At 44.2% G+C, this 13,732-nt stretch overlaps 1 long non-coding RNA gene across 2 annotated transcripts in view; it reads right to left on the reverse strand.

Annotated features, from left to right (window-relative positions):
* Window positions 1-5,143: 5,143 nt before the first annotated feature.
* The window catches only part of LOC144791207 (uncharacterized), a 224,810-nt gene continuing 216,221 nt past the window's right edge, over window positions 5,144-13,732 (reverse strand). For both annotated transcript variants that reach the window (XR_013602330.1, XR_013602329.1), the window contains one exon: window positions 5,144-5,371. This is a non-coding gene — a long non-coding RNA (uncharacterized LOC144791207). The remainder of the gene's footprint in view (window positions 5,372-13,732) is intronic.

Here is a 13,732-nt window from a genome sequence, read left to right on the forward strand (position 1 = left end):
CACGGTTGACCATGACACTGTGAAACAAAGACTGTATGAAGCCGGCATAGAGGAAACTGCTTTAGACTGGATAGCATCCTACCTTCGAAACAGAACTAATGTCATCCATACCCCACCTTTCTCGTCCAAACCATACTCCACAAAAGCAGGGGTCCCTCAAGGTTCTATCATTTCGCCCATGCTTTTCAACATCTACATGAAGTCATTACAAGTACTGATCAATAAATTTCTCCTCACGTGCTATAACTATGCAGATGACACGCAAATACTCCTTCAACTGGAATGCCCCAAAGACATTGGAAAATCACCAATTTTCTGCTGTCTCAGAGCCGTGGATCAGTGGATGACCTGTAGCCATCTCAAATGGAATGCTTCAAAAACTGAAATACTCACGTGTGGTGATTGGAAACATTACAACCCGCTTGCCGCATGGCCTGAAGAACTGGGATCACTGCCTAAAGTATCAAAGGAAGTAAGAAACCTTGGAATGACCATGGACTCCAAGCTGTCGGTGAATGCCCAAGTGGATAAACTAGCAAGATCAAGCTTTGCTACTATAAAGACTTTGTGTCGAATTTTCCCTCATTTGGGATTTCCACACAAGGTCCAATCTACCATCTCCCTTGTTCTTTCCAAACTCGATTACGCCAATAGCCTGTACCATGGATCACCTTAAACGACCATGAAAAGACTACAACGGATTCAGAACTCGGCTGCCAGACTACTCTTGCATATCAAACCGCGAGACCACCTCTCCCCTGCCTTGAAAGCCCTGCATTGGTTAACGGTTGCCAGAAGATCCACGTTCGAACTGCTTTGTATCACCCACAAAGCAATACATGGAATGGGGCCACTCTTCATCAGGAATAAAATCACCAAACACATTTAACAAAGGAACCTTCGCTCTAAAGGAGCATCTCGCCTCAAAATCCCACCATACAAGAAAAAACCATGGGTGGCACATCCTTCTCTGTTCAAGCAGCCAAACTATGGAACTCTTTACCCCCCAACATAAGGTCCACTGACAACAACCTTATCCTCAGAAAACTACTCAAGATTTAGCTCTTCCCCTCAAAAGCACCATACGCAAACAGAAATTTACAGCATATCCCTCTGTATGCAAGCATTTTTTTTCACTATAGATATGTACCTATCTTTTTGTATTACTTTGTATAAACATGCAAAATAATTATGTTGTTGAGGGAAAAAATAATAATAATAAATAAATAAAAATCATCTTTGGTCTACATGTACATACTTCCATTGTGCTTCTATGTACCTTCCATGTACTTGGATCTGTGTGTCTGTTACTTTTCTCCTGAAAAAGCATATCCAATGCACTACCCTATTTCTCATCCTGTGCCTCTATCAATATCTTTAATCTACATATACTTACCTCCTTTATGTATCTATATACTTTCAATGTAATTATGGATCTATATATTTATCACTTTCTTCTAATTTAGCATTTCCAATGCCTATCCCTGCTGATGAGGGGTAATACCCCGAAACACGTGTCCAGGGATGGCGAAGACAGCGAAGATAGCAGAAGATCGAAAGATGATGCATCGTGAACACTTTACTACATTGACCAGAGTCCTTAGGGGCGACACCGCCGGTGTGTGAGTAGTGTGCGATCCCATCCCCATTTGTAACTTTAAAGCTCCCTTGAGCAGCGGGCTGACGAGCCTGGGATCCCGCACCTACGCGCCTGAGTGGTACTATACCTGGCAGATATTGGCAGCCATCGGCAACCCCAGTACACGGCCTATCCCTGCTGATGAGGGGTAATACCCCGAAACACGTGTCCAGGGATGGCGAAGACAGCGAAGATAGCAGAAGATCGAAAGATGATGCATCGCGAACACTTTACTACATTGACCAGAGTCCTTAGGGGCGACACCGCCGGTGTGTGAGTAGTGTGCGACCCCACCCCCATTTGTAACTTTAAAGCTCCCTTGAGCAGCGGGCTGATGAGCCTGGGATCTCGCACCTACGCGCCTGAGTGGTACTATACCTGGCAGATATTGGCAGCCATCGGCAACCCCAGTACACGGCCTATCCCTGCTGATGAGGGGTAATACCCCGAAACACGTGTCCAGGGATGGCGAAGACAGCGAAGATAGCAGAAGATCGAAAGATGATGCATCGCGAACACTTTACTACATTGACCAGAGTCCTTAGGGGCGACACCGCCGGTGTGTGAGTAGTGTGCGACCCCACCCCCATTTGTAACTTTAAAGCTCCCTTGAGCAGCGGGCTGACGAGCCTGGGATCCCGCACCTACGCGCCTGAGTGGTACTATACCTGGCAGATATTGGCAGCCATCGGCAACCCCAGTACACGGCCTATCCATGCTGATGAGGGGTAATACCCCGAAACACGTGTCCAGGGATGGCGAAGACAGCGAAGATAGCAGAAGACCGAAAGATGATGCATCGCGAACACTTTACTACATTGACCAGAGTCCTTAGGGGCGACACCGCCGGTGTGTGAGTAGTGTGCGACCCCACCCCCATTTGTAATTTCCAATGCACTACCCTATTTCTCAGCCTATACTTCGCTCAATATATCTTCTAGCCCAACCTTCTGACTCATCTCAAACTTCTTCTACTACTCCTTCCAATGCACTACCCTATCTCTCATCCTATACATCTATCAATATATCCTAGACATCCACTCTCTCATTTATCCCAAACCCCATACCACTACTATGATTGCCAAAATAACCCTTTCTAGACTCGCTGCTACTCTACCCATCCTTGCATCATCTGACACCTCTTTTACTATACCGATCCACTAAAACAAACCTTTCTAAACTCTTTCCTCTAAGTCTTCCCCTCCAAAACTCCTTTTTACTCACCCAAAAGTCTCCTCCTATTGCTAAGACCTAAAAAAAAAAGAAAAATTCTTACACTCTTTTATCCCTCCACTATCCTTTTCAATTGAAATTAACAGACTAACATGTTCACTTCTCAAATTCCATATTAAACTATACTAATATACTACCCAAATACCTGAATAACATATCCACTACCTGCCCCTGCCCTAACCCTTCTTTGTTTCCATTTACTGGCGAAGTTCTTGTACAGCACACACTGGTAAAGTTTCACATCCATAGAGAGGGTGATCTGTTCCCTGACGGACATGTTTTCTCCATGTCTGAGGATGCCCGATTTACAGACCGTTCATTTATGGACACTTTTGTGATGAAACGGGTGTATTCAATGCTTCGTGCCACTTTTCCTTCATACCCTGCTGTCCCTGATCCTACTCCACCACTGACACTATTGATACAGAGCCCCACTGGCGCGCATTTAGTTTCCAAGCTTTACAAGCAATGTGGGACGGCCAAACCTATATCTGATACTAGAGTGCGCGCTGCTTGGGAGGGGGATTTGGGTAGGCATATCACTGACGATCAATGGGAATGGTGCTGTAGGGCGATTAAGGAGATCTCGTTAAACAGCAGACACAAGTTGCTTCATTTTAAATTCCTTCGTAGGATATATCACACCCCTGCTCGCTCCCACAAAATAGATCCTAATAGACCCCCTCACTGCCCGAAATACTTAGCCCCATTTGCCGACTTTGCCCACCTCGCCTGGACATGTCCTGAAATACACCAGTACTGGGTTCAAGTTCACGACACACTGAGTGACATCCTATCTTTGCAGTTACTGCCCACCCCCCGGGGATCGCACTGTTAGGCTATGTAGCAAATTTTCCCAAAAAGATCAGGAAACTGGCGGCACTGTGCTTCCTATTGGCCAAGCGCGAAATTGCTCTATTATGGGGCAGCAAAAGGGCTCCTTCACTACAGGCTTGGCTCCGTAGTTTAGCCTATTGTAATGTTAATTGTGAAGAGTACTCCGCCTTGATCCCCAGCGCCTCCCGCCCTGTAGACATTTGGGGGCCATATCGGGATTACATTGACAGGAGGCGGGCTGGGCACGACACACCAGTGTTGAGTGACAGCCCCGAGTTCGATGCCAGACCGGACTATTGTATATGTAACTCCTTTTTGCGCGTGATTTAATGTCATTGCTACCACAGATTGTACTGTAATGTCCAGCTTCCATTATTATGCAAAAACTGAAAATAAAGTCTTTAAATCTGTAAAAAAAAAAAATAATAATAATAATAATATATCCACTACTCAAATTACTTCATTTTTTTTTTTTACTATACTAATTTTCAACAGTAATCCTATCTGGGTTCCGGAGTGGCATGCTACCCGCCAGAAAAGCGAGTCAACACCCATCAGGGGTAACAAGTGCTATATGAATGCAAATCTTTCTTCCCCTTTTATCCCTCCGCTATCCTTCTCACTCCAAGTAACTGACTAATATCCACCACTGAAATTACTTCATATTTCACCATATTAATTCACCACTAATCCTTTGTAGGCTTCCTGAATAGCGTGCGTCAACAAGCGCTATATAAATACAAACCTTTGACGTCCTCTATCCTTCTGCTATCAATCCAAATCCAAATAACTGACTAACCTATCCACCACTTAAAATGTACTTGCATGTTTCACTATACTAATTCAACACTAATCCACTATGGGTCCCGGGGTAGCGTGCTACTTGCCAAAAAAGCGCTTTGATGCCTCGTCAGGGGTAGTAAGCGCTATCTAAATGAAATTACAATACAATTACAATACATTACATATTGCTTGGTCCCGAGTTAGAGGCAATGAAAAGAGATTGGGCAAGCAAGAACAGGAGGACCTCAATAAGCAAGAGGGTGAGGCAAACTTTATAGGAAGTATTTTATATGGGTAGAGCTGGGAAACTCCCTTCTAAATAAGACATGCGGGAAAAGTGCAGGCTTATGCAAAATCCTAATGTCACAAGTCGTAGGGAAGCCATCCAAAAGCATGCAGGATCCTGCGGGAAGACCTATTTTAAAAGCGCAGTGGAGCAAAGGCAATATGCTATCCTTGGGCAAAGAAAAACACAGACTTCTTTAAATTGTATTTTCCACAGAATTCTACCTTTGTGGCAGATCAAGAGGGTTGTATTGGACCCCAGGTGCATTGTGACTGTCATCTAAGGCAGCCTGGCTACTCCTTCTCTGAATTAAATACACGGCGTAAATCGTTGCTGTGTTATCCCCATTCAGTTTCAGATTTTTTGTACATATCTTTATTGCATTTTATATTTCGTTAATGCAATCGACAAAATGAACACATAAGCATACAATATCTTCACACTGCAGCAGAGGAAGGAAGTCATAGACAGTATGGTTGTATGTGACCAATCAGCCACCGGATACATGGATATTGGGGATCCACCCCCTCCCGACAGATCTCCATGTTCGGATGGGCCACAAATACCCGGTCCAGTAGAGATAGAACACTTGCCTGCAGAGGGCACAAGAACACAGTGTTTGATTTTGTGTGTCATTTCTGTCAACATTACGACATATTCTGCAAATGTATTCACATTTGAAACATGAACTTCATCAATCAACCACAATACGCAAACAACACCCCACTCCCCCACCCCCACGTTTGTGGGGGGGGGGGGGGCAGGGCACAATTCAATAGTACTGCAGCTCCAACAAATATTTGAGTATTCACAACAATGCTTCACAACAAATGAAGAGTCCACCCCCAATGCTCCCCCAAAGATGTCTCTGAACTGGATCCAACACTGCACAGTTTCATATTTAGTGCTTTATTTAAATGTGGGTGTTTATTGTGTCCAGTTGCTGAGATGGAGGCCATCTTGTGTGAATAACAATTACTATCCCAATCAAATTAAACAGATAGTGTATCCTGAGGAATAGTTCAACCTACTACAGTTCATTTTCATGTACTGCAACACGTCTGTCTTTGACACTTCAGTAATATATTGATGTTGAAGAGTTTCCACAAGCAGATCTAGATAGGCAAATGTTGAAAGCAATGAATACGTTGTGAATAAACACGGACCGCTGTAAAGATAATCTTAATTTTGTTAAAAATCTCACTTAAATTTTATACATCAACATGCTTAGATTACATATCTTAAAATTAAACATACCTTGCATGTCATAAGACTCTGTAGAGTAGTCCTTGTAAAAAAACAGGGCTCCTCAGAGTACAGGAAGAAAGCCTAGGTGAAAAATGTCTTGGTTGCTATAACTAAGTGTTGATGCGAATAACATCACTTGAATGACCTTGTGTCATAGCCTTTTGAGTTTGTGGTTGTAATTTTATCTGCCTTACTTCCGTGTATGTAAATAGAAAACCTTTTAAAAATATATAGCTGTAACTGTACATTGTTTATTGAGTGTAGTTAATTGTGCATATTGGAACTGATTTCCAAACCTCCTATCGCCTTCACTAAAGCGCATTGACTACTCATCCCCGTTGCCCTTAGAGTCTAGCATACACAGGATTGTCTTTGTTATACAACTGGAAGTTCTTGCATATGAATAATTAGCATCAGAATCCACCTCAGATATTGCCCAGTAACCACTTCCTGCTGTGTTGGACCATTGCCTCGAGTCTGGTCGATCTAGAGAGGTGGCACGGTGCCAGAACCAAGCCTCAGCCACTCATGGATGCCAGGTATGCAACGCCCCTCTTGAGTGGAACCTTTACTATTACTCAGCCCACAGTCCCAGTCCTGTCATTGGGGGTGTCTATATACGAGGGTAGCCCTACAATGTACAGACCATAATATGGACCCAAAGCTAAAACATTTCAACTCTAAAAGAGGAAGGGGTTGATAACCAGTGGAGAAATGGGGTGAAGGTAGGTGAAAGAAACCCCAGCTACTATTCAAAACTACAGTACAGAGCTGCTTTCCTGAACAGATCTCACACATCTGTGCCGGAAAGGCTAAGTTCAAATCCTGAACAGCTGTAATTAATACCTACCCTGCCCCAATAAATCTTACTCTAAGTAGTAAACAGCAAGAGGATCTTTCAATATATGCATTCTATCCTAAGTTGATTTGGTATCATCACTGAAATATCGTCTGACAGACATATCATGTCCTAAATAAAGTTTACACAAATATTTTTCCATTGGTATTGATAATATAATATCTACACCCACTGGGACTATATTTTTGTCAATTATATTTGCCACACACAATTTCTGTCAGAAAATATTTTTACTAATGATATTCTGACATACACTCACCATATACCTGATTTAGAGTTTGACGGATGGGTTACTCCATCACAAACATGATGGTTATCCCATCCACCTTTCTATAAGCGCATTATATGCTTAGGAACTTATAATAAGGCAGACAGGATATCGTCCATGTTTGAGACAGAGTACCAATTCATCAAATTCTAGCTCTAGCTCTAAGTTACTTAGGGGCCTATTAGGATGGCGGGCAGACCTGAGTCCGCCCTCCATCCTAGCGGGAACGGGACCGCCCGCCTGCCAGGCGACGGTCCTATACCCCTGATCATGATGTGACTGCCACCGTGGCAGTCGCATCTGGCATTTTAACATTGCGGCGGGTGCGGTTGTCTGCAGCACCTGCTGCAATCGTAAAATGCCATGTTGTGCATTTCCATGCACAACGTGGCAGGCACCGCGTGGTGCCTGCCACCTTGTGCATGGACATGTAGGGGGGGTACCCCCCAAGTGGCCCCCTCTCCCTACCCACCCGGGGGCCCACCACCAGCCCCCAAAGCAAGTCCCTGCCAGCCTTCCATGGCGGCATCGTCGCCACGAAAAGGCCTTGAAATCTAAACATCATAATATAGATGGCGGTGCCTGTTAGGCACCGCCACCATATATGAGCCCCAGCTCCGCCCGGCTGGCAATCTCTAATGATTGTCGACTGGTGGAATAGCGGCGGACAGACTTTCCGTCCTCCGCGATTACCCACCACCATTGTAATATGGTGGTGGGTAGTTCACGCCGGCGGTGGCGATCGTTACGCCATCGTAATCACCCCCTTAGTCTCTAGCACTTCCTGTTAGATGTAATGTATTCCCTTCTGACTATCTGGCAGAAGTACAATAAACAAAGCGTCTGGAGTCTGTTGGACAGGAATGTCTCCTCCATGATGTAGAGTTGTGTTCCCCTGCTCTAAGTGCCCACCTGAGAGAATCTAATATTGTTCCTTTATGTTTTTTATTTTGGCCCAATCCTCACACTATTCTAGTGTGTGAGAAGAGGCATTGTCCTCTCTCTTCAAATGTGAGAGGTCTTGGATCTGACCTGTGACTTGTAGGGTTGTCCTAAGCGGGTGCTAATTTACTGACAGTGGACTACATCCTCTGTCATAGGTTTAGCATGCAGAGCAAGGGTGCCTCGTACCATGGTTTATGAATCCATAGTCATGCCCAGACCTTTTTATTTGTGTCACTGGAGTGGAACCTTACTGGCCCAGTTGTGTAAAGCTCTGCTACTATGTGCTAATTGAAATCCTAGCAATAACATCCTAAGTGCATGTTTTTCAAGTTTTGCATGTTTTGCATGTTTACATATATGTCCTGTATGGTTGTTGCTTTGCATATATGGGAAACCCAAATGATTAATGGAGACCTGTGTGCCCCATTTAAAAGCCCCTAACGTTTTCCTGTTTGCAAGATGAAGTTGAAGTCAAAGTCAAAGTCAAAGTCAAAAGAAACTTTATTTCGATTGAATTTACAATCATAAAAGCACATTATAGAAAATTTGCAACAGTTTAAAAGTTTTTTCCACAAAGACAATATTAGCTGATAGATACAAAAAACAAAGATTAAATCTTTAAAAGAGACGTCTGTGCAATGATATCCTGTACGACGATGGAATGGAAATTATTCACATAGTAAAACAAGAAAGTTTATGATGCAAGAACAGTTAATTGGGAACGAATTTTCAGGCAAGCCTTTAAAAAGCGAGCTATAGTTTTGGCAACAAAAGGAGTATCTAAAAACTGTAGTGCCAAAAGAGCAGGTCTGCATCTTCTCAGTCCGAGTTGTCGGAGAAGTGGGACCAACCAGCGTTTACGCGGGGTCTCGTAAAAGCTACAGAATAATGTTACATGCAAAGTAGACTGAGTAGAACAGTCGTCACAGGGACATCTGATTAGTTCACGAGTCCAATCTAAGGGCTCAGGGAACGAGACAAGACGGTAAAAGGAATCAAACCGAAATCTAGTTAAAACATATCTATCATAGTTTGACAAATAAAAAGACAAATATGATTGTATACCATTAGAGGATTGTATCATCATTAAATGGGTATTTGTATGTTTGCCAATTTCAGAACACATGCGTAATTCTCTTAAATGGGTAGCACATAAGTCCTTCAAGGTCTTTCTAGATATGGCCGTTAGTGAGACAGGGTTAGTGAAAAATGCTGGGCAATTCAAGTATTCAGAAAGTTAAAAACGTAAGAAAGCCAGGGAATCTTTTTCCAATGGGTCAATGTCAGGCAATCGGTTATTAACGACCGAGTAAGGAGGCATTGCTCCTTAGTCCAGATACCGGTTGGTATCTAATGATGTCAGATAGATAATCCCAACCGAGCTCAGTATGGCTACCGTAGTTGGGGGCACTACGGGGAAGGGCTAATACATATTTCAAGAAATCGTTTTCAATTACTTGAAGCTCAGTAGCAGGAGCATAGCCCCATACACCCGCTCCGTAAGTAGCCACGCTCAAGCACTTGGCTTGATAGATTTTCATTAGCACAGCAGGAGCGGGCTTGCCCAATTTCCTTGAAAAAGGGGTCAGCGCCGTTGTTGTGCGCTGAAACTGCAATTTCTTGCTGGAGGTGGCAGGTTTCCAGGACATATGGTCATCTATAAGGATCCCTAAGTATGGATATTTTCTAGCGTTGTCTAGCCTGGTATTGTCAATATAGAGAGGTTTGCATTTCTGAGCTTTCTTTCCAATATGCATGACAAAGGTCTTGGATTTGTTTACCTTTAAGCCAAGAGAAAGCATATATTGACAATACTTGTCCAGTTGGAGCTGAAGTTGAATTGGTGTTCTCGCTAGAATGACGGAATCGTCAGCATACAATAATGCGGGGATTGGCCGGGTGTTTATACAGGGAAGATCCTTGTTGCCTAGCAGCATCGCTTGCTCCAATCCATTTGTATAAATATTAAATAGAAATGGAGCAAGGACGCACCCCTGTCTGACGCCTTTTGTAATGCTGAAAGATTCCGATAGCTCGCCATTAATGCCATACCTCACACATGCTTTGGCATCCGAGTAGAGCTCTCGAAGGAATTTCAGGAGTGGAGGATCAATGCCCAAGTTATTCAGAATCTCCCATAATTTAGAGTGGATTACGCAGTCGAACGCGGAGCTTAAGTCCACGTAGACCAGATAAAGATTACCGCCTTTAGCCCAAGCATATTTACCCATGAGAAGTGTCAAGTTAAGGGCCCGTTCAACAGTGCCCAATCCCTCTTGGAACCCAAACTGGAGGTCGGTTAAAATCTTCTTCTCTTTAGCCCAGTCCTGGAGACGTTCCAGGAGTAGTCTCCCAGCGACCTTACCCAGCGAGTCCAAGAGGGAAATGGGTCTGTAACAGGCTGGGTTGTCGCGTTCTCCCTTTTTAAAAATGGGTAGGAGCACAGATGAGGACCAGGAATCGATAAGGCCGACTTGTGAAGCTGCGGACATGACTTGCATGACAATTGGAGCCCATAGGTCTAGGTTGCTCACAAAGATGTCAAGAGGGACTCCGTCCGGGCCAGGAGCTTTCCCAGTCTTTGAGGAGGTCAGTGCAGCGGTCACCTCCACAAGGTCGAAGTGGAGGTCAATAGGGTAGATGTTATCCCTTGTAAGGTCTGCCTCCTCGGTTCTGGTAGCTTCGGTTGTTGAAGGGGAGTCCCCAAAGATCTCTGAGTAGTGGGTTACCCATTTTTCGGCAGGAACTGCCACGTCTAGGTGACGAACAGCTGTATCATCCGCTAGAAAGGGGGACTTGACTATTCGCCAAAACAGCGTGGTGTCCTTGTTTCTTGTGCTCTCATGCAGTTGGGCCCAGAGGTTGTTTTTTAGTTCCTGTTTACGGGTTTTTTGGGCCAGCTTGTAATTCTTTCTTAGTGAGGCTATTAAGGCCGTGTCCCTATCTTGGCTATGTAAAGCTCGTTTAAGTGCACTAAGGGCTTTACGGCAATGGGAATCAAACCACCCCCGGGAATCTTTATCATGTGTCTTATGTTGGCGAGTGAGCTCCTGCCGAATAGCTTCTAAGATATTAACGAAGCTAGAGAGAATCAACTGGGGGGGAGAGGTCTCCTCCAGGCAATTAGCTATTAAGGGAAGGGTTTTTTTGATAATCCTGCTAGTAACCTCGTTGGGATTGATCTTTGACCATTTTACCGTAAAACCGTTGATTTTATCCATCTCCAGAGAATGCTGCGTTAAAAGACTGGTCTTGGGGTGGATAGAGAGAGCTGAATTAAATATAATAGTGATACTATTAGAATAATGATCACTGGAAGGATCAGTACCGGTTGTAAAGTTTTTTAGTCGATTTTTTAAAGTTTGCGAACAAAGAACGTAATCAATGGTAGAGGAGAAACCTCTGCCGTGGAAGGTCGGCTTGAACACGGCAGCAGGACACACTGATTCATTCGCAAATTCGAGATCTAGTGAAAAGAGACAGTTGTTTAAACCGGTCCCAATACTGGAATGAGTAAAGTGGGTAATGGGGAGATCATGCTCGTTTTGGAGCCCGCAGATACCTTTTTTATAATCGCTGCATAAATAAACGTTAAAATCCCCACCCCACACAACATAACATTGTAACTGTGAGTTCTTAGCTTTCTGATCATGCAAGTATATGGTAATTTCTGTCAGAGACTTTACACAGTCGGTGGGTGTGGAGTTATTATACATATTAATAAAATAATAAATGGAGCTTTTGTCGGGGGCAAGCTTAAGGATTTGGAAAGTTGGAGACACCGATGGTACTTCGTTAGTCGTAAATGAAATTTGGTTAGAAATGTAAATAGCTAAGCCGCCCTTAGATTTTCCATGTATAGACGGGCTGGCAGGAAAATGAAAAGTTTTATAGCCCTGGATGTGAATTGGGTCAATAGCCCAGGTTTCCTGGAGGCAGACTATTTTATGCTTATTAATCACGTCAATCCAGGACTGGAGGTGTATCTTGGATCTGAGCCCCGCAACGTTCCAGTAGATGACTGGAAAATCCCAGGTTGGTGGTAGAGTAGAATTTGTGACCTGTGAGTGAGCAGGGGGTGGTGGATCACGGGTCTGAGTGATTGGAATAGAAGTGGAGGAAATGAGTTTAGTAACACAGGAGATAGAAGTGGTGTGTTGTTGCCTTGTGTCTATCTCTTCAGGAAGGATTGGATGAACATGGCTGGGATCTAGGACCCGAGGGGTTGTCGATTGAGAAAGTGGATTTAACAAGGGGGTACAAGGCGTAATATGAGAACCAGACGGGAATGTCAGAATGAATCCTGACGGCGGAGTTTTTCTGGGAATATGATTAAAATGACTCTGGGTGTTAATAATGGATTTAGTAGTTATGGAGGGGACTGATGGTCAGTCGACCATATCCAAGCATTCATATCTGTTGGATAACAATGGACCTCGCCAGTTGGTAAAATGACTAGAGGCTGGATTGCTAAATCCGTGGCCTGGCCAATGGCCACGGTCTCTATTCCCATCCCAGTTCCCCACTCTTGTCCAGCTCCAAGGGGGGCCGGGATTATGTCATGGAGCCGGGGGGTAGAAATATGACAGGTTGTGGGTAGCTATTCCTTCAGTGGAAACGTGATCTCCCCAGGAGCAAATATGCTCAACTGTATTAGGATCGACAAGGTTCACTATGACGCAGTCACCCTGAATGCTCTTAGGCTCAGTACCTAGCCAGGGTACTCTGCGCACAGTAGTGACTCTGTTGTCCAAAAAGTTTGGCAGAGGTCTGTTATTGGACAACCAATATATAACTTTATTTTTTAACGACCAGACCGATTCGTTCTGATTAGGGGGGAGTTACGGGACACCTGTCATGATGACTACATAAGGGGATGCCTCAGGCGGAAGATGGATAGGATGGCCCCTCCTCTTATGATTTCTCGGGATGGTGTTAAATCCAGCAGAGTTTTTGGGGAGGGTAGGGGCCGGGATAGAAAGAGCAGGTGGAGGTTTTGGTTGGATAGACGACTGTGGCTTAGAGGTGATTAAAGGTTGAGTCGGTAGAGGGTTAGGTGGATTGGGTGGTACTTGGGGCTTGGTTGTAATTGGAGGTGGCAGTTTTTGTAAGAGTTTCTGCGGGGCCTTTTGGTTAGTAATAGAGGGATTAGATAGGGTCGAACCGGGGTTAGATGTTTTCATATTATGAGTAAGGGGTCTCCCATGAGCTGAATTGGGATCTTTGATGGTACCCTTACTTGGGTTCAGAGCTAAGGACAATTGGGTTAGTTGGGATTGGACCTGGTTCAATGTCTTTTCTATGGGCTTTAGATAGTACTTAATTAGGTCTCCAATTTTTCTGAGCAGTAGGTTATCGTTACTACAGGTGTTAGTAGTTAGATTACCGTTGTCAGCCGTACTATCCTCATCGTCATAGCTACTAGAGCTGGTGGAGCTGATGTTTAGATTATCTGTAGTAAGATTCGTTGCGGTTGCTAATGAAGGGAGAGGTGATTGGTGGGGAGTCAGAGCAAGATTGATAGTTTGTGAGGGGAGATGAGAAGTGGACGGGGTTGTGAGGTTGGCTATGGGGAGGGGATTAGTGGTATGATGAGACTTACTAGTTTTCCTCTTCTTTTTTTGGGGGATTGCG

The sequence above is a fragment of the Lissotriton helveticus genome, chromosome 11 (assembly GCF_964261635.1).
Source record: "Lissotriton helveticus chromosome 11, aLisHel1.1, whole genome shotgun sequence".
Lineage (NCBI taxonomy): Eukaryota > Metazoa > Chordata > Amphibia > Caudata > Salamandridae > Lissotriton > Lissotriton helveticus.